This window comes from Lagenorhynchus albirostris, chromosome 4, assembly GCF_949774975.1.
Source record: "Lagenorhynchus albirostris chromosome 4, mLagAlb1.1, whole genome shotgun sequence".
NCBI classification, from domain to species: domain Eukaryota; kingdom Metazoa; phylum Chordata; class Mammalia; order Artiodactyla; family Delphinidae; genus Lagenorhynchus; species Lagenorhynchus albirostris.
This window is the reverse complement of record NC_083098.1, coordinates 48,139,663-48,158,390: the sequence shown is the minus strand read 5'-3', so window position 1 is coordinate 48,158,390 and position 18,728 is coordinate 48,139,663. Positions and strand designations below refer to the sequence as shown.

Genomic DNA, 18,728 nt, shown 5'->3' with positions numbered 1-18,728 from the left:
TAGTTATGTATGTTGTATGTATGTTCCTATTACCATTTTCTTAATTGTTTTGGATCTGTTATTGTAGGTCTTTTCTTTTTCCTGTGTTTCCTTCCTAGAGGAGTTCCTTTAGCATTTGTTGTAAAGCTGGTTTTGTGGTGCGGAATTCTCTTAACTTTTATTTGTCTGTAAGGTTTTTAATTTCTCTGTTCAATCTGAATGAGATCCTTGCTTGGTAGAGTAATCTTGGTTGTAGGATTTTCCCTTTCATCACTTTAAATATGTCCTGCCACTCCCTTCTGGCTTGCATAGTTTCTGCTGAATGATTCATTGTTAACCTTACAGGGATTCTCTTGTATGTTATATGTTACTTTTCCCTTGCTGCTTTTAATATTTTATCTTTGTATTTAATTTTTGCTAGTTTGATTTTTGTATCTTGGCATGTTTCTCCTTGGATTTATCCTGTATGGGACTCTCTGCACTTCCTGGACTTGATTGACTATTTCCTTTCCCATGTTATAGAAGTTTTCAACTAAAATCTCTTCAAACATTTTCTCAGACCCTTTCTTTATCTCTTCTTCCTCTGGGACCCCTATAATTCAAATGTTGGTGTGTTTCATGTTGTCCCAGAAGTCTGTGAGACTGTCCTGAATTCTTTTCATTCTTTTTTCTTTATTCTGCTCTATGGCAATTATTTCCACTTTTTTATATTCCAGGTCACTTATCCGTTCTTCTGCCTCAGTTATTCTGCTAGTGATTCCTTCTAGAGAATTTTTAATTTCATTTCTTGTGTTGTTCATCATTGTTTGTTTGCTCTTTAGTTCTTCTAGGTCCTTGTTAAATGTTTCTTGTATTTTCTCCATTCTATTTCCAAGATTTTGGATCATCTTTACTATCATTATTCTGAATTCTTTTTCAGGTAGACTGCCTATTTCCTCTTCATTTGTTTGATTTTGTAGGTTTTTGCCTTGCTCCTTCATCTGCTGCATATTTCTCTGTCTTCTCATTTTTTTTAACTTACTGTGTTTGGGGTCCTTTGCACACACTACAGGTTTGTAGTTCCCATTGTTTTTGGTGTCTGCCCCCAGTGGGTGAGATTGGTTCTGTTGTTTGTGTAGGGCTCCTTGAGGAGGGGACTGGTGTCTTTGTTCTGGTGTGTGGGCCTGGATCTTGTCTTTCTGGTGGGCAGGGGCACGTCAGGTGGTGTGTTTTGGGATGTCTGTGAACTTAGTATGATTTTAGGCAGCCTCCCTGCTAATGGGTGGGGTTGTGTTCCTCTTTTGCTAGTTGTTTGGCATGGGGCGTCCAGCACTGTAGCTTGCTGGACATTGGATGTATCTGAGGCTTAGCATTGAGACAGAGATCTCTGAGAGAGCTCTTGCCCCTTACAAGAGCCCTGGAGGTCTCTGGTGGTCCAATGTCCTGAATTTGGCTCTCCCACCTCAGAGGCTCTGGCTGGAGTACCAAGACCCTGTCAACCACACGGAATTATCAAGATAGTGGTCATTGGCAAGTGAAACCACAGAGAAGATTCCCATGCTATACCTTGTCCTGATGAGCAATTTTCAGACTTCAGCTCATTCTGGCAACAGGACGACTGGGTAGGCAATGCGAGGCAACACAGGGTCTGTGAGACAGGTGGTGCTCAGCTGGAGCATGGCCTGAGGGGCCCAGTTGAAGCCCTCCGGGAAGGCTGACAGGGGCCAGGACTCCAGTCTCCTGTGGCCGCGGCCTCTTTGAGGTCTGCCTCCTGGCGTCAAGTCGCTCTCACTCCTGCTTTGGCAGTCTTACCTCTACCCTGAACTTCTTCATGAGGTGAGTGCTCCCTGAGGCAATGTGCCCAGGTAAACTTTTTTCTCAGATCTTCAGCAATAAAGACAAGAATGCCTTAGGAAGTGACAGAATGACTGCAGATGTATAGGCACCGAGAGTGAGATCACAAAACAAATTTGTGCTGCTCCTGGTGGCACCTGATTCACAGGTGCTCAATAAATGGCCGTTACTTTCACTAGTCTGTACATTCACTAGAGCTCCTTGGTTTCTTTCTTGGGTAGCCATAACAGAGCTCTGCAATCATTGCACACCCAGGGAAGTGGGGTGACCACACCCCATGTGCCACATCCACCTGGAAAGCTACATCCTTTACACTACCCTAGCCTCCCCCATCCAGAGACCTCCCACAAGGCTCTAAACCAGGCCTTAGTCAGGCCCTGAGACATAAGGTTGTGAGGGTGCCCACCCGGAGCTAGTAGCTCAGATTGGGCACCGACTGTCCCAGAAGATCTTACAGACCAGCTCCAGCAGGTAACCTTTGGTACAGCTCCTTAACTTCTTCATGCTTTGCTTTTCCTTTATCCACACTTTGCTTACACATCTTGGCCATTTCAATACACCACTCCTCAAATTTGGAATTATCCCGATCTACCAGCTCTTGACGAAAGGCTGGTACCTGAATAGTTATGTTGGGTTTTTCTTGAGTTTGCAGTCTATAAGCCAACATGTACGCATATTGAGAGCAGTGAGTTCCTTTGCCACACTTGGGTATACATGTCTGGGATTGAGAAGGTTCTGCTAGATCTTCCTCAATCGCTAGTTGTAATTTCTTCCCCTCCATCTTTTCTGTCTTCATTGTTAAACTTATACCATTCACCAGACTGTGGATCTTTCACATGGGCAATGTAGTGACCAGAATAAGTGCTCACTTCTCTGTGTATGAGGACTGCACTATGCTCATACACATAGGACCCACCTTTGTGTTCCACATAAGGCTCCATATCCAAAATTTCTGAGAATCCAATGTAGGTATTCAGCTTTTTCTTATGTCCAGTTTGCATGTCAAAGACAAAACGCATTAGCTATAAGTTCAGAGTACAAGGAAGACTAAGGAGTCAGATCTTCCTTGTTGCATTCTGTTTGCTTTGACAGTTTTCACAAGTGTACTGATTGATTCCTAATTTTTCTTCCTTCAAAAATTCTGAGATACAATCTGTTAACTGTTTGTAGCCTTGGATATTTAACTCCAGTTCATAAAACTTTGATAAAAGCTTAGATTCTCTGCAGCACTGATTGCAGACAGTTACATAAGTTTATTCCCCACAGAACTGCTGTTGGACAATGTTCCTCACATCGGGATTCTTTTGTTTAGACAAAGTATCTTCCAAAAGAGACATAAAGAGCTTTGAAAATTCTTGGGCATCCTGCTGCTGCCCTGTGTCCAAGCCCAAAGCTTTAACAAATCCCGATGGATCAATGTATCACCTGTTACTGATTTGTAACAAGGCAAATAAGTCCTGGAGATGCTCACAAATTTCTTGAGGCTCATCTTTCTCTTCTTGGATACCACCTCCCATCATGTAGTCACTATAGGTGCTTGGACATAAGTAGAGCACCTGCAGAAGCTCCAGGTTAAGAAACCACACTTGAAAAAATGTGTTGACATACCAAGTAGCTCCCAGGTTAGTGAGGCCCACAGATGAGCTCTTTTTTCTCCTCTCACAGTTGGGGTCATCAGTGTTATGAAAATTATTTTCATCTATTTCTCCTAACCAAATGTGCTCACCCATCCCAACCAAGCTATTCGGATTTCCTTTGCAGTTTCGTCTGCGCACGCCGCGGATGCAGGGCTCCAGCCAGATGTGCTCCTGCAACACCTCCTCGGGCCCCACCGTCTCCACCCAGCGCCAGGCCGCCTTCTCCAGCTGCAGCCGCGGGGCCATGGCCTTGGCCCGAGGAGCGCCTCCTGAGCCCGGCGCTGCTGCTGTCGCTGCCCAAATGGCTCCGCCACCTGCGCTGCTGGGGAAGCAGCGTCTCAGCCCCTGTCCAGGATAGTGTCCTGCACACCACTAGTCTTCCAAGCCGGCCAAAAACTTCTGATTTGATAAAGTTAGATGAATTTTTTGAGCTGCAACAATATCTTTTTTATTTTCCTCTAATGGAATTCATGTTAGGTTTACAAGGCCTATTTCTATTGCTGGCTGACAACTTTGTCTTGCCAACTCACAGTAGCATGAGCATCTGCATTTAAAGCCCGTGTCTACTTTAAGTAGCTCCCAAGTCAAATTCTAGGACCTCTTACTCCCCTGAGGTTTCCCTCCTTTTTTCATTTCTAAGGTGATCTAAGCTTAAGGGGCCTTGGATATTTTCCTGGCATTCTGAGATGGACGCCTTTTCTGCCTGACTTTCTCTGTATTTGCTGATAACTTCTGGGTGTCTGTTGATCTTGACTAGTCCATGTTCTTGTAGGCTGAAACCTTCTTTTGAAAGTTGTGATACCCACCATGACTGATTCTCATCCTCCACACCCTCTGCGCTATTCAGTGTGACTCTAAGCTGACTGCTCACTCTTAGATACTTTAATACCCGGGGGGGGGGGTGCCGGGGACGGGGAAGCAGGGAGAAGGGTACACTGTCTTTCAACAAAGCTTGTCTTTTGTAAACCAAAGGCTTTCAGGTTCCTGCATTTGCTATTTGCTTACAAAATTTATTCAGAAATGTGTTCTAGGCCAGCACAGTCCAGTTTCTGTGACAATGGAAATGTGTTTTATATAACTGCACTGTCCTATACAGTAGCCACCGGTCACATGTGGCTGTTCAGCTCTTGAAATGTGGCTGGGGTGACTAAGCAACTAAATTGTAAATTTTATTTAATTTTAATTAATTGAAATTCAAATAGCCGCATGTGTCTAGTGGCTTCTATATCAGACAGCACAATTCTGGACTGTATCTGTGCCCTCCCTGATAGCAGCTTATAAAAAGACCTATTCCTGATGCCCAAATCCTAGGGTAAGTGTAATGTACATAAGAATACAGGAAGGGAAGCCACTTTTTAATGTCTCTTTGTATAGCACATTAACTTAGAATTTTTTCATCAGTTTTATTGAGGCATAACTTATGTATAATAAAAATGTACCCATTTTAAGTGTAGAGTTCAAGAAGTTTTGACAAATGTATCTTACCATGTAACCACCACCACAATGAAGAAATAGAAGATTTCACTACCCCACAATTCTCCTCCCCCTACTCTCAGCCCCTGCCAATCATTGATCTGTTTTCTGTCACTCTTGTTTTGCCTCTTCCAGAATTTCCTATACCTACAGTCAGACATATGCAGTCTTCTATTTCTGGTTTCTTTCAACCAGTAAAATGATTTGAGATTTGTTCATGTTGTTGCTTGTGTAGGAGTCTGTTTCTTTCTTTTTTTTCTTTTTCTTTTTTTCTCTTTTTGCTAAGTGATATTCCATCGTACAGATATAATAATACAATACAATTTGTTTATCCATTCAAAAGTGGATTTGGGTTTTTTCTTTGGTTTGGGACAATTATTTAAAAGTTAATTTATAAATAAAATACACATCTTTGTGGACGTATGTTTTCATTGTCACCTGGAAAATTTCTAAGATTGGGAATGCTGAGTCATATGGTAAGTGTATATCTATATAATAAATTGCCAAACTGTTTTCTAAAATGGTTGTATTATACATTCCCATACCAATATATGAGAGTTATAATTGCTGCACATCCTTTCCATCAGTTGGCATTGTCACTCTTTTGGATTTTAGCCATCCTTGTGGGTGTGCAATGGTATTCTGTCACAGTTTTCATTTGCATTCCCCTTTTTCTTTTTTTTTTTTTTTTTTGCGGTACGCAGACCTCTCACTGTTGTGGCCTCTCCTGTTGCGGAGCACAGGCTCTGGATGCGCAGGCTCAGTGGCCGTGGCTCACGGGCCTAGCCGCTCCGCGGCATGTGGGATCTTCCCGGCCCGGGGCACGAACACGTGTCCCCTGCGTCGGCAGGTGGACTCTCAAACCACTGTGCCACCAGGGAAGCCCCCATTTGCATTCCCTTGATGACTAATGACGTTGAACATCCTTTTATGCATTTTTGTGCCATTCATATATCTTTTTTAGCAAAGTGTTTGTTCAAATGATTTTAAAATCAGGTTATCCTTTTCTTACTTAGTTGTAAGAATTATTTATTGATATAACTTTGCAAATATTTTCCCCCAATCTGTGGTTTGCCTTTTTAGTTTCTTAACAGCATCTTTCAAAAGCATGATATTTTTTAGTCTATCTAAGAAATATTTGCCTACTCAAGGTTATGAAGATTTTCTAGTATGATTTCTTCTAGGTTCATAGTTTTAGTTCTTAGCTTAACGTTCAATTTTGAGTTAATGAAGTCTTTTTAAAAAAGTAAATCAAGACTCTAAGTTTACTTTAATATTTATTCCAAATCTCAGGTTAATATAGAACCTGCCTCATGGAGTTGTTGTAAGCCTGACACATGATAACAATTGGGTAATTATTAGCCATGGACATTTATGTTTATTCCTCCAACAAATCCCCTCACAGCACCAAAGGAAATACTGAATATTATCAACTAAAGTAAGGAGCTGAGAGTTCGGAGGATATAAGCAAGAGAGTTTTAAAGACTACAAAAAAAACCTAAATAAAAACTAAAAACGAATAAAGACGCAGAACTCTTAGAGAACGGACTTGAGGTTATGGGGAGGGGGAGGGGTGAGCTGTGACAGGGCGAGAGAGAGTCATGGGCATATACACACTAACAAACGCAGTAGGGTAGATAGCTAGTGGGAAGCAGCTGCATGGCACAGGGATATTGGCTCGGTGCTTTGTGACAGCCTGGAGGGGTGGGATGGGGAGGGTGGGAGGGAGGGAGACGCAACAGGGAGGACATATGGGAACATATGTTTATGTATGACTGATTCACTTTGTTATAAAGCAGAAACTAACACACCATTGTAAGGCAATTATACCCCAATAAAGATGTAAAAAAATAAAAAAAAATAAAAAAAAACAAAAAAAAACAAAAAAAAACCTAAAACCAAAGCTCATTCAATAGGAGAGGATACTTTAAAAATTTGAATGAGCTTTTTTGAGTGAAAAAATTGAATGATTTCTTCTCTTTTGTGACACTGACTTGTCTATTCTTAGGACTGAATGTTCATGGGAGACTAAAGATGCTCTGTTGCCTGTTTGGTTGTGGGGATCATATCCTGTATATACATCTAGAAATTGGCACAAAACAATGTGAGGAGAGTCATGGATGAAGATAAGAAAACATTTTCTATTGCCTTTCCTTACAGATGAATCTACATAATCTCTTGCATCTTTAAAAGTTATTAGATTTCAGGTATGAAGTTTAGCTTTTTAATAACTCAATGGGAAAGTAGAGCATCAGGTTCAGCCAGGTGTCCAGAAAGATGCTTGTAGTGCTTTTTCTAGGATCACCTGTTGACTTAGTTCATATTTGTGCAAAAACATGTGGAAGAGGAGCTAATTCCCATTGGAAATTAATGTTAACTATTTATATGATTTCCCCCCCCCCTTCGGCCCTCTTCAGGTGACAGTGTGGTTTTCCAGAGTTAAATCAAAGGTGATTTGACCCATGGATCCTCTGACAGGAACACAACGGAATGCTGCACAGGGTGGGTGGGGTAGAATTGACCCCAGCTTACTCTGACTGACTTGTGATTGCTCTGTGATACTTGAAATGCAGGAAAAATCCTGGAGTATGTCCCTTGTTCTCTGCACTCACCTACCCATTGTGTGCAAGAGACAACTAGACTCCTCTGTCTGGTAAATGATTTTCTTGCATGTTGCAACCATACAAGGCTTATCTAGTGGGTTATCTGTTCACCTGGTCTAGTGCACCTGTTGGCCAGCTGACAAGTATTTGCGGGTATATAGGGTCACACTTTCTGTTTCTCAAATTGCTATGCATTTGTAAATGAAAATGATGAGTATCACATGGATCTGAGCTCACTAGAATGGGTTTTTCTCTTTTAATCTGCCCTGAGACCTGATGCAGGGGAATTTCTTTATCAGAGCCAAATGAACTCTCAGACTCTGACAAGCATGACAGAATGTAAGGTCTTCATCAATGCATTGATTCAACTTTTCAATAAATATTCATTGCTGTTTTACGAGGTACTTTTCTAGACAACAGTGAAGAAGCTGAAGTCCCTGTCCTCACTGAGTGGGTGTCTGACTGCTCATATATACCAATGATGATAATGAAACTTTTGTGCCTTTCTTCATGCTATGAGACGTAACACAGAGGTCAATAATTTTATCTTAATTCCTTCCCACAAACTACTTCTCTTACCATCCAATCCTTGACAGAGAGGGTAGAATTTTAAACTGAGGCAGATTTATACGACGTGACTCCTCAGGCCACAAGTTCTCTCTGGGCAGGGGAATTTAGGAAGGGATTGACCCTGAGATGAGTAAAGAGAACAGGTCCTAAGGCAAGCTTTTCTCTAAAGGAGATTGAACTTACTGGATCATGCTTGCTGTCTTTGTCACAAGGGGAGGCACTATTCAGTTACCTCCTTTGAATAGTCCTCTGAGTTTTACGTTGAATTTAGCTTACCCCTTTTGACTCAGACATATCAATTTTGCATCATTATTTCCATTCTGGCACCCACAGCTGGAGATATTTGGGCTGGGGCTAAAATGGACCTTCGGCATACCTCACATTTGACATTCTTTTGTCCATACCTGGACTTTTCCATATCAACATGAGGCAGCTGGATCCTTGAGCTAAGTCCTGGAACCCAGTACAGACCTCAGAGATCCTGGGGCACAGTCTAAATTAACCTGTGTTCCTGAAATGCGAGTGAAGGAAATAGAGCATAAGAGACTGGGATTTTAACAAGAGTTAGTCATGAAAACACAATTTATGCTGGAAAAGTGAAGAGGTACAAGTGAGTTAAAGATATGTAGACAAATATATGTATAATATAATTTAATAATCATGGAATGTAAATTTATGTATATAAACTATATATACAAATATGTCAATATAATATATAGATTATATTTATAAATTTATAAAGATAATTATATATATATATATGTATACATATATAAGAGCTAGAAGAAGAAAATATTTAACTGCTCCCTTCCAGGCTTTATGCCCTAAACCTGAAGCTGCTATAAACCTACCCATGGGCTGCCCCAACTCTTGGATGAGGCCCAACTTCTAGGCTTCCTTTTCACATTGTCAAGTATTAAACAAATTCTTTTGTATGTAGAAGAGAAAGAGGAGTATCACCACTGCTACGTATTGGTCCATTTTGTCTAGAACATCAGGTTTCCTTGGAGGGGAGGTGGTGAAAGTGAAATGCCTAAATATACTTCTGTCACAGTGATGCCGACTTTGCATGCCTCCATTCAAGACACTGAGATGGACAAAAAGGAAACCTAAAATTGAAATGCAGTTTCAAATAACACTCAACCCTTTTATCAGAGTTACCTTTGAAATATTCAACCTTTCCAACCTTTTTTTTATTAGGTTAAATTAGGGAGTGAAAAGTCAAGTCACAGCCCCAAAGATACTATGCCATTTCCCAGTCATAAGAAGTAGTCCAAATATAAGATCTGAGAATTGATAATCTATTCTGGTTAGTCCCAAACAAGAGCATACCTGGTCTTTGAGATCTGCACAATACCTTTGTTTTTAAGCTGTTTGAGATCCAGACTAAAGGCGGTAGGTCTGTTTCCATGCCAGTCTTTTTTTAATTTATTGAGGTATAGTTGATTTACAATATTACATAAGTTTCAGGTGTACAACATAGTGATTCGCAATTTGATAAAACAGGAAATGTGGAATGGGAATTGCTTTTGAACCATGGAAACTCTTTGCAGCCACTGAAATCTATTAGCCAGTGAAAGCTCATGAATTTTCTGGACTGCAGTGATCGTTCTCAACTTTGTCAAGGTGTGTTGTTAACATGCTCTATTCCTTTTTGTTAGCTGACAACAGGTTGTTAGGAAATGCATCCTCACTTTCATCTATGTCCAAAGCTGACATTATACTTTGGCGTGACCTCTGAAATAACTGCTGTATGTACAAGGTGGTGTTTTTGTTCAGCAGTAGTATGATGAGGGGAACAATTCACTCATTCACCAAATACTTGATGAGCTCCTACCAAGTGCCTGACTGGGACCTACAGTAGCAAACTGAAGGGCAGGCCCACTGGTTTACTAGAACTTTCATGGGAGAAACAAAATAAAGGATAAACAACAAACAAAACTGTCTGATTACGTAAGAGCTATACAGAGACTAGAACAACCAAATGACTGAGTGACTGGGCAACTACTTTTGACTAGGTAATCAGGGAAGGCCTTTCCAAGGAAATGACATTGGTGCAAATGCTTATATGACAAGAGGACTCAAATACACAATGATTCCAGGCAAAGGGAACAGCAAGTACACTTTAAATGGGAATCAACTTTGTGTAGCCAATTTTTAAAAAATGAATTAATAAAATTATAAGCAATCACAACCAAATATCACTATTGCTGGAGCAGAGTGATCAAGGGGATATGAGAGGTAAGAGTAGGCAAGGGCCACATTATGGAGGCTTTCTAGTCCTTGGGGCACCATAAAGAGTTTGTATTATAGTCTAAGTATAGTGGGAAGTCATCCGAGGAATTTAATTAGGGAGGCACATGATGGGACTTACTATGTAACTACCTATGGAAAAAAAACCTATCATTTTCAAAGGGAAAGGAATAGTTTCCTGCTACAAAATCCCAACCCCCTAGATAACAAAACAAATAAACTAGCCTTTCTAGTTTATCATTTCCTTTAAAGCATCTCCAGCATAAAGCATCCTCCAACACACTTATATGCACAAACATAAACATATGATGTGCCCATGAATGGTCATTCATTACATTCATCAAGGACAAAAAGAAGTAGAGAATAGTTCTTTCTGAAGCCTAGTATTTCTTTCCTATGAAAGATATTTAAATTATATAACTCTGAATCTCTCTTTACTCCTTTACCCCTTTACTCATTCCATATTTAGGGTGGTGACTGACTTATCTGATTGGTAAATAGGATGAATAACTGGGTATGCTTGTCTCAGCTCCCATACATTCCTCATGGGAATGAATCTGTCCATAGACAGCAAAAATTCTGTCTGTGCCCCCATGGCAAAAGCATTACTAAGACAGGCCGCATGCTGGTGGCCCACCTCTACCATCATTGTTGTGACTGGGTCAGTGAGTCTACCTAAATCTGAGTTCATTAGTGAGTCCACTTAGTTACCAAACCTAAAGCCTAATTCTCCAGTCTAGTCTCTATTAGAAATAAAAACGATATTTTGGCCTCCTATTATTGCTCAGCTTGTTTGAAAACAAGATGGAGGAAATGAGGTACCATTTTCAGGAGGGAAAGGTGCATAGAGACCCCAACTTCAGATGCCTACTGAGAACATAGCACTGGCTTAGATTCTATTGAAGATATAAAGGAAAAAGTAAATATGCTATCTGTACTGAGGAAATTTACAATCCTTCGTGTTAAAATATTGTCTTGCTAACAAGAAAAACAGCTTCTTAGACAGAATAGAAAACTTAAACTCCAGATTAAAAAAAATAATCATCATCAGTTTGGAGTCCCCCAAGACTCTGCCACATGCTCCATTTACACAGACCTGGACAGCCACACACGCAGAGGGAAGGACTAACGGAAAGAATGCTCACCTTTTGCACTCAGCACTCTCCTTGTCTGTTCATTGTCTTTCATTGTTTTCCAAGTATGGAGCTTAAGCTTTGCCTATGAACACTGCTTTCAACTCAGTTATATTAACTCTGTTCTCCACTCTCTCTCCCACACCAGACAGTGGAAGAGGAATGCTGTTCTTGGCTCCTTTTCTCCAATTTCTCCTATCATCCATTTGGACATAATACATTACAGAAGCTCTACTGATTAACATACAAAGGATGGTCATGTGGCATTTGGGGCCTGCTACAAGTCTCAACCCAAAGAGCGGAAGCTGTTCAATGTAACTTCCTGTCTAACTCTCGTGGAAAAGGTGAGAGGTAAGTAGGTGAATTTAAACTCAGGTCTGAGAAAAGCACCCTAGGCATAATGGACTAATGTGGTAGAGACAGACTCTTTTGTCATCCTTACAGTGAAACTAAATATAGATCTATTCATCTTGCCTAGAGGAAACAAAGCTCCGGATCACTTGTTGGGTACGATGGCTGAATGAACCGAAGATCAGACTATGCTTGAGTTGCCTCCATGTATTTTTAACATCTTTTTTACTTTTTTTCAAATGAAATAAAGAACCACCTTATCAAATTTTAGAATTAGAATGAAGCAAATGTGTGCATTAAAATATCATATAGGAGCTCTGTGTAACAGCTTTTCTATATTTGCTTGTTTGGTTTTTTATTTCATAGGTACTTCAAGCTTCATAGAAAGGATATTTCACAGTCCAAATGTATGAGGCAATTACAATACTTACTAGTACACAACTGGGTGTACTTGATCCACATTTGTTGGGACTGCACTAGGACCCTTACCCAAGGAATTTGGTCCCCTATTGGGCCTGTTCCATGAAAAATTAAATGGAAGTGATCCTAAGTGTTAAGTTGCTGACCATTTTTTTCTATTATAAAACTTGTCCAAATAGACTTAGAAAGGATGGTCATAGACTTTTTACCTAGTATGTACCCATACCAAACAGGTTAAGACAGGAGTAGCGTAGGTGTATGAATAAAAAATTAAGGTGAATTTCCTGTGGTGTCACAGGTAGTAAGTGAACTTGCATAAACCACTGTATAAGCCATTAACCCCACAACTGAATTTACAACGTTTAATTCTCTAATTGTCCTCCTTTAAGTTCTGGGGACTGAATCAGCCATTTGGCAACCTGCCTCACTTCTGACGGACTCAGAAGTATTTCCGTAGCAGCTACCCCACTATTTTTTTTTTTTTTTTGGGAAAGAATGGGTGGAGTTGCTGCTATGAGTCATGAAATAATGAGAAATTCAGAGGTAAGGTGAAAGGTGAGGTGGATATCCCAATGCATTTCACAAGGAAGTGCCATGGGATAAAAAAGACCAAGAGTCAAATTTCCTCTAGAAACTTTTGAAGGAATTATTAATTAAACAAAATTTTAATGACTACTCTTTACTTCTGAGAGTCATCCTTTCTTAGCCTTCCCAGAAATAGGCATCCACAAACACTCACACACAATTGGGACAGAGAGAGAGAGAAAACTTTGCTCTCATTTAAAATCTCCCCTGTTGTAAATATGCTTTTCCCATGATTTTCTCCATGATTATTCTATCATACAGCTAAACGTAGCATTCTGAATCATTGATTATAGATTACTTGAATGAAATCAAGCTTTTCAACTTTATCCTTGGCCATCAAACAATGCATGGTCTTAGAAGAATTCATCTAAACATCAAGAATACGGATAAGAAAAAGTACGTATTTTTTAAGTTCAACCAGAATCCCATTCTAAGCACAGTGTGTGCAAATGGATTCTTTTAAATTAGTTTACAGCTGGTAATTTAAGATTCCTAAAATAATGTGACAATATATGGGTCCAAGGGTTTAACCCAGCAGATCCAATGAGAGTACAGAAATCACTGATTGTGGGCATCAAGGCTCTGAGAACACTAGCTTAGCACTAGCCAGAGCAGCAGACTTGGAATTTAGCCAGTAAGTCTCCTCATCCTTTGGAAGAGCCTGTTGAGGCCCACGTCAAAGTTTATAAATTAGTAATCTTGTTAAAATTTTTAGCTGCCAAGTAAAAGCTTTAGAAAGAACTTTCTAACCCTTAGTTATTTTCAAGGCCTGACTGGACGCTGAAAATAAAAGAAAAAAATAAATGGGTTCTTCCAAAGGGATTTCTTCCACTGTATTTACGGATAAGGGCGGTGGCTGGCACGGCAGCATTGCCCAGTGGTCAGTAGCACCAGCTGTCATGATAGCTTGGGTCAGAATCCTGGTTCTGTCCCCTCCTTGCTCCATCCCCTTAGATAACTTTTGACCTCTCCATGCTTCTGTTTCCCTAACCTTATGAAGGTAGAGATATTACTTACCTGATAACATTGTAGACATTGAGTATAATGTGCTTAAAACAGTGCCAAGCACATAAAAATCTCCTCAAAAATGTACAGTACAGAAAACACAGAGGTCTAGGTAGGTTAGTGACCTTTTCCAGGTTACACAGCAGCAGAGCTGAGATTTGAACCCAGGTCTCTGAACCCTTCATCTACAGGCTCAGACTTGGTTTGCTCATTGCCATTTCTCCAGAATTATGTGAATAATTATCATGCTAAGTATTGGGTTGGCCAAAACCGTCGTACGGGTTTTCCGTAAGATACGGAAAACCCGAACGACGGTTTTGGCCAACCCAATAACTGGTGAAAATTAATTTAGCACTTCTGCCAAATAGGAAAGTTTTACTTAAAACTTTAAATGAGCTTTTTTTTTTTTAATACAAGGTTGATGGGGTAAGTGACCTTTTCTCAGATATTTTAATTCATTAATACAGGAAACTCTGCACATGAGTTGAGGTCTGGAGTACGAACCTTAATGTTGTGACTAATGGATTGTTCTCTCAGGGACCCATTTTACTTCCAAGCCTCTAAGCTTTGAAGGGCTGCTCTGAAGGCCATGGTACAATTTGTAACATTACCATATTTTCTGTCTCAGCAAATTGACAGAGCCAGAAGGCAACAGAACAATGTCATTATCTGTCATTTAATGTCACAATCCTTTGGGTCTCAACAAAACATTTGCTGATGTGTGGCTATTGAAGACCCCCTTTATCTTCTCACAGAGTCGTCATAACCGTTGCAGGTTCCTACAGTCTTTTTCCTCAAAGGAATGCATATTTGACCCTAAAGGAGGAAGTTGACTGTGACACAAACTCCCGGACAAACAAGACTGCCTTTTCACTTGCTACAGGATAAGACAAGTAGGTAATAGATGTGATGAAACACAGGTTCCAGAAGCAATGGCAAAATGAAAAATGTCAGTTACTGAAGATTCCTTTTTCACGTGACTCACTCAGGTGAGATAATGGCTCTTAGTTTTCACATAGTGGCCGTCTGGGGGCACAACTCATCCTAAAACCTTGCAGGAAATTCTCTGAACTGTTCTATAAATTATCTGCTGACCCTGGAGAATGCCCAGGACGGTCATTTAGGGGGTCTAGTCTGAATGCGACTCATTCTCCCGCATGTAAAGAGAATGCATTAATCTATAACAAACATGTTTAATGCCCACTCATCTCACCCCATCCTAACTTCCCAGAAATTCCAGCCCAACCTTGAGTCTTGTGATGAATTGGCTCTCCAGTTGTGGTGACCTGTTATGACAGAATCTGAGTAAGAGTTTGTACTACTGGCTCACTACCTCAAAGGGGATCTCCTTGACACAGAAAACTTAAATAACTGATTACTCCATTTCTTCAAGGACACAACTTCCCTCTAGACAAATGGTGACTTGACCTGGAAACCACTTTTAAAAAACAGTCTGCCCTTCAGTAAAGATAACCCAATTTAACAGTAATTATTCTTATCAGGGACTCAATGACCAGATTCTACATATCTACCCTGAGTCTCAAGTTACCTGTATAACTGTTTACTAAGGGTTCTGCCAAGAACAATCACAAGAGGTAAAGTTCATAATTTTTGCTACTTATAGCGTCCAAACAAAAAGAAACAAGCCCATCTCCTTGGAAATATGAGTACTGGAAAAAATACAGGTAGCCTTAAAAAAAAGTAAAGATTGAGAGCTTAAGTTATTTAAAAATGAATCAAAGATTTTTTTAAATGAGACTGTGTTACTTTAAAGACGTATGTAATAGAGTGCCAAGAAATAAAGCCATGCACCTACAGTCAATTAATCTAGGACAAAGGAGGCAAGAATATACAGTGGAGAAAAGATGGTCTCTTCAACACATGGTGTTGGGAAAAGTGGGCAGCTACATGTAAATCAATGAAATTAGAACATTCCCTCACATCATATACAAAAATAAACTCCAAATTGTTTAAGAACAATATAAGACATGATACCATAAAATTCCTAGAAAAGAACATAGACAAAACATTCTCTGACATAAATCATAGCAATATTTTCTTAGATCAGTCTCCCAAGGCAAGAGAAATAAAAGCAAAAATAAACAAATGGGACCTAATCAAACTTAAAAGTTTTTGCACAGGAAAAGAAACCATAAAAAAACCAAAAAGACAACCTACAGAATAGGAGAAAATATTTGCAAATGATGCAACCGACAAGGGGTTAATATCCAAAATATGCAAACAGCTCATACAACTCAATATAAAAAAAATAATAATAACCCAATAAAGAAATTGGCAAAAGACCTAAATAGACATTTTTCCAAAGAAGACATATAGAAGGCCAACAGGAACATGAAAAGATGTGCAACATCGCTAATTATTAGAGAAATGTGAATCAAAACCACAATGAGATATCACCTCATACTGGTCAGAATGGCTATCATCAAAAAGTCTACAAATAATAAATGCTGGAGAAGATGTGGAGAAAAGGGAGCCCTTATACACTGCTGGTGGGAATGTAAACTGGTGCAGCCACTATGAAAAACAGTATGGAGATTCCTTAAAAAACTAAAAATAAAGCTACCATATGATTCAGCCATCCCACTCTTGGGTATATATGTGGAAAAAAATGAAAAGTATAATTTAAAAAGATACATGCCCCCCAATGTTCATATGTTCATAGAAGCATTATTTACAATAGCCAAGACATGAAAACAACGCGGCTGCCCATCAACAGATAACTGGTTTAAGAAGATGTGATATATATATATATATATATATATATATATATATATATATATATAAAACTCAGCCATAAAAAAGAATGAAATATTTCCAGATTAGATTAATATTATATTAGATTAATATATATATAATATAGATTATATAGATTATATATATATATAATATAGATTATATTAGATTAATATAGAGAAATATTTCTCTAGGTACAAAAACATGTACTTAGAGAATATTATACTTAGTGAAATTAAGTCAGAGAAAGACAAATACTATATGATATCACCTATATGTGGAATTTAAAAATAATACAAATGAATCTATATACAAATCAGAAACAGAGTCACAGACATAGAAAACAAACTTATGGTTAACTTATGGTTATGGTCTTCTACATAGCTCAGGGAATTATATTCAATATCTTGTAATAACCTATAATGGAATATAATCTGAACAAAAAATAACAATCACTTTGCTGTACAAGTAAAGTTGTACAAGTGCTGTAGAGTAAATTTTATGATATGTGAATTATATCTCAGTAACTCTTTAAAAAAATACAACCCTAGCCCTGCCTCTTTCTAGCCATGCGACTTGGGACAAGTTATTTCATCTCTGCGTGCTTCAGTTTCCTCATATGTAAAATGGGGATAGTAAAACTTACCTTACAGGCTGTTGTAAGAATTAAATAAATTAATACATGTAAAGGGCTTGGAAGAGTTCCTGGCACATAGCAAATACTCGATACCTTTTGGCTTTATTAGCAATATTAGTAGGAGAAGGAAAAGGAGATTTAGTTAGTTGATAGCATGCAGCAGACAAAATTATATTATTAACATTGCCCATAAGAAACAAATCTTTGTCAATATCACTGTAATGCATCATATTTTCTCAACTATTCCTCTACTGTCTGATCTTCAGGTTGTTTCAAGTTAGTGGCTAGGAAAACTTAACGCTTCTTTTCTTTGACCTCCGGGAACTCTTTATACACTGAGTATATATCTTGTTATTTCATAAAGTAGAATTTAAATAGGGAAAAAAAAAAACAGAGGCATAAAACGAAGTACAGAGCAGCTGGTTTTCATTCCTGAACCGTGAAGTTTTGAGGTGAAGTTTTAGGTAACTGCAAGTAACATTTTTCCTCTTAAAAAACGAGTTCCAGTTTCTACTTTTCTGTCACTGTTCTTGATTAGAAAGCGGTTCTGGACATATTAGACAAAGGCTTGTTGGTGAGAAACGCTAACCGACAAGAAGTGCATTTAAAATTATATCTGATCTAATATTTTAATGAAATGAAAGCACTATGTTTTTAATGCGATACCTCTTTGACTTTTACTCTTCTTTCAGAGGGCATTCTGCCTTCACCCTATGATGTCCTGGGCAAGATTCAAGAACTGCTACCCTCAAAGCCATGCCCCCTTGGCTCTGACCTCTCTCCCTTTTATTTTTATAGCTGTGCTCCCAGAGATTGTCCTGGAATGTGAGATGAATACCCTCACATTTAACGTCTCTCCAGATAAAGCTCATTGGGCCTGGCAGCTGTAGTGTTAAAGAGCTTGCATGTTTTAATGACTGTTTTATCACCGCAAAACCGGGATGTGTGAACAGCAAGCCCTCCTGATATAGCTGCACCCTTTCTGTTGAAACACTTCTTTTGTTTTATTAATAGAGGAATGTTTGTTTAACAAATCATGAACTTTTATGAATGATGATATATGGTTCAATATCATGTAACATTCCATGGACTTCTAAACACAAAGCCATCTTCAAAGAAGCAGAGGTCTCCAGGTTTGTTTGGAAAGTAACATAATTAACTCTTAGCACAAGGCCACATTTTTTTTTTTTTTTTTTTTTTTTTTTGCGGTACGCGGGCCTCTCACTGCCGTGGCCTCTCCCATTGTGGAGCACAGGCTCCGGACGCGCAGGCTCAGCGGCCATGGCTCAGCGGCCATGGCTCACGCGCCCAGCCGCTCCGCGGCATGTGGGATCTTCCCGGACCGGGGCACGAACCCGCGTCCCATGCATCAGCAGGCGGACTCTCAACCACTGCGCCACCAGGGAAGCCCACAAGGCCACATTTAATAGGGCACAGGCTTTGGGAACAGGGTGTGTTTTTTCTAAATGGCAGTCCCTTTTATAAAAGCAAAAAT

The 18,728-nt window shown here is 39.4% G+C and overlaps 1 pseudogene; it reads right to left on the bottom strand.

Annotated features, from left to right (window-relative positions):
• Positions 1-2,263: 2,263 nt before the first annotated feature.
• On the bottom strand, positions 2,264-3,695 carry LOC132519287 (ubiquitin carboxyl-terminal hydrolase 48-like; annotated as a pseudogene).
• Positions 3,696-18,728: the final 15,033 nt, after the last annotated feature.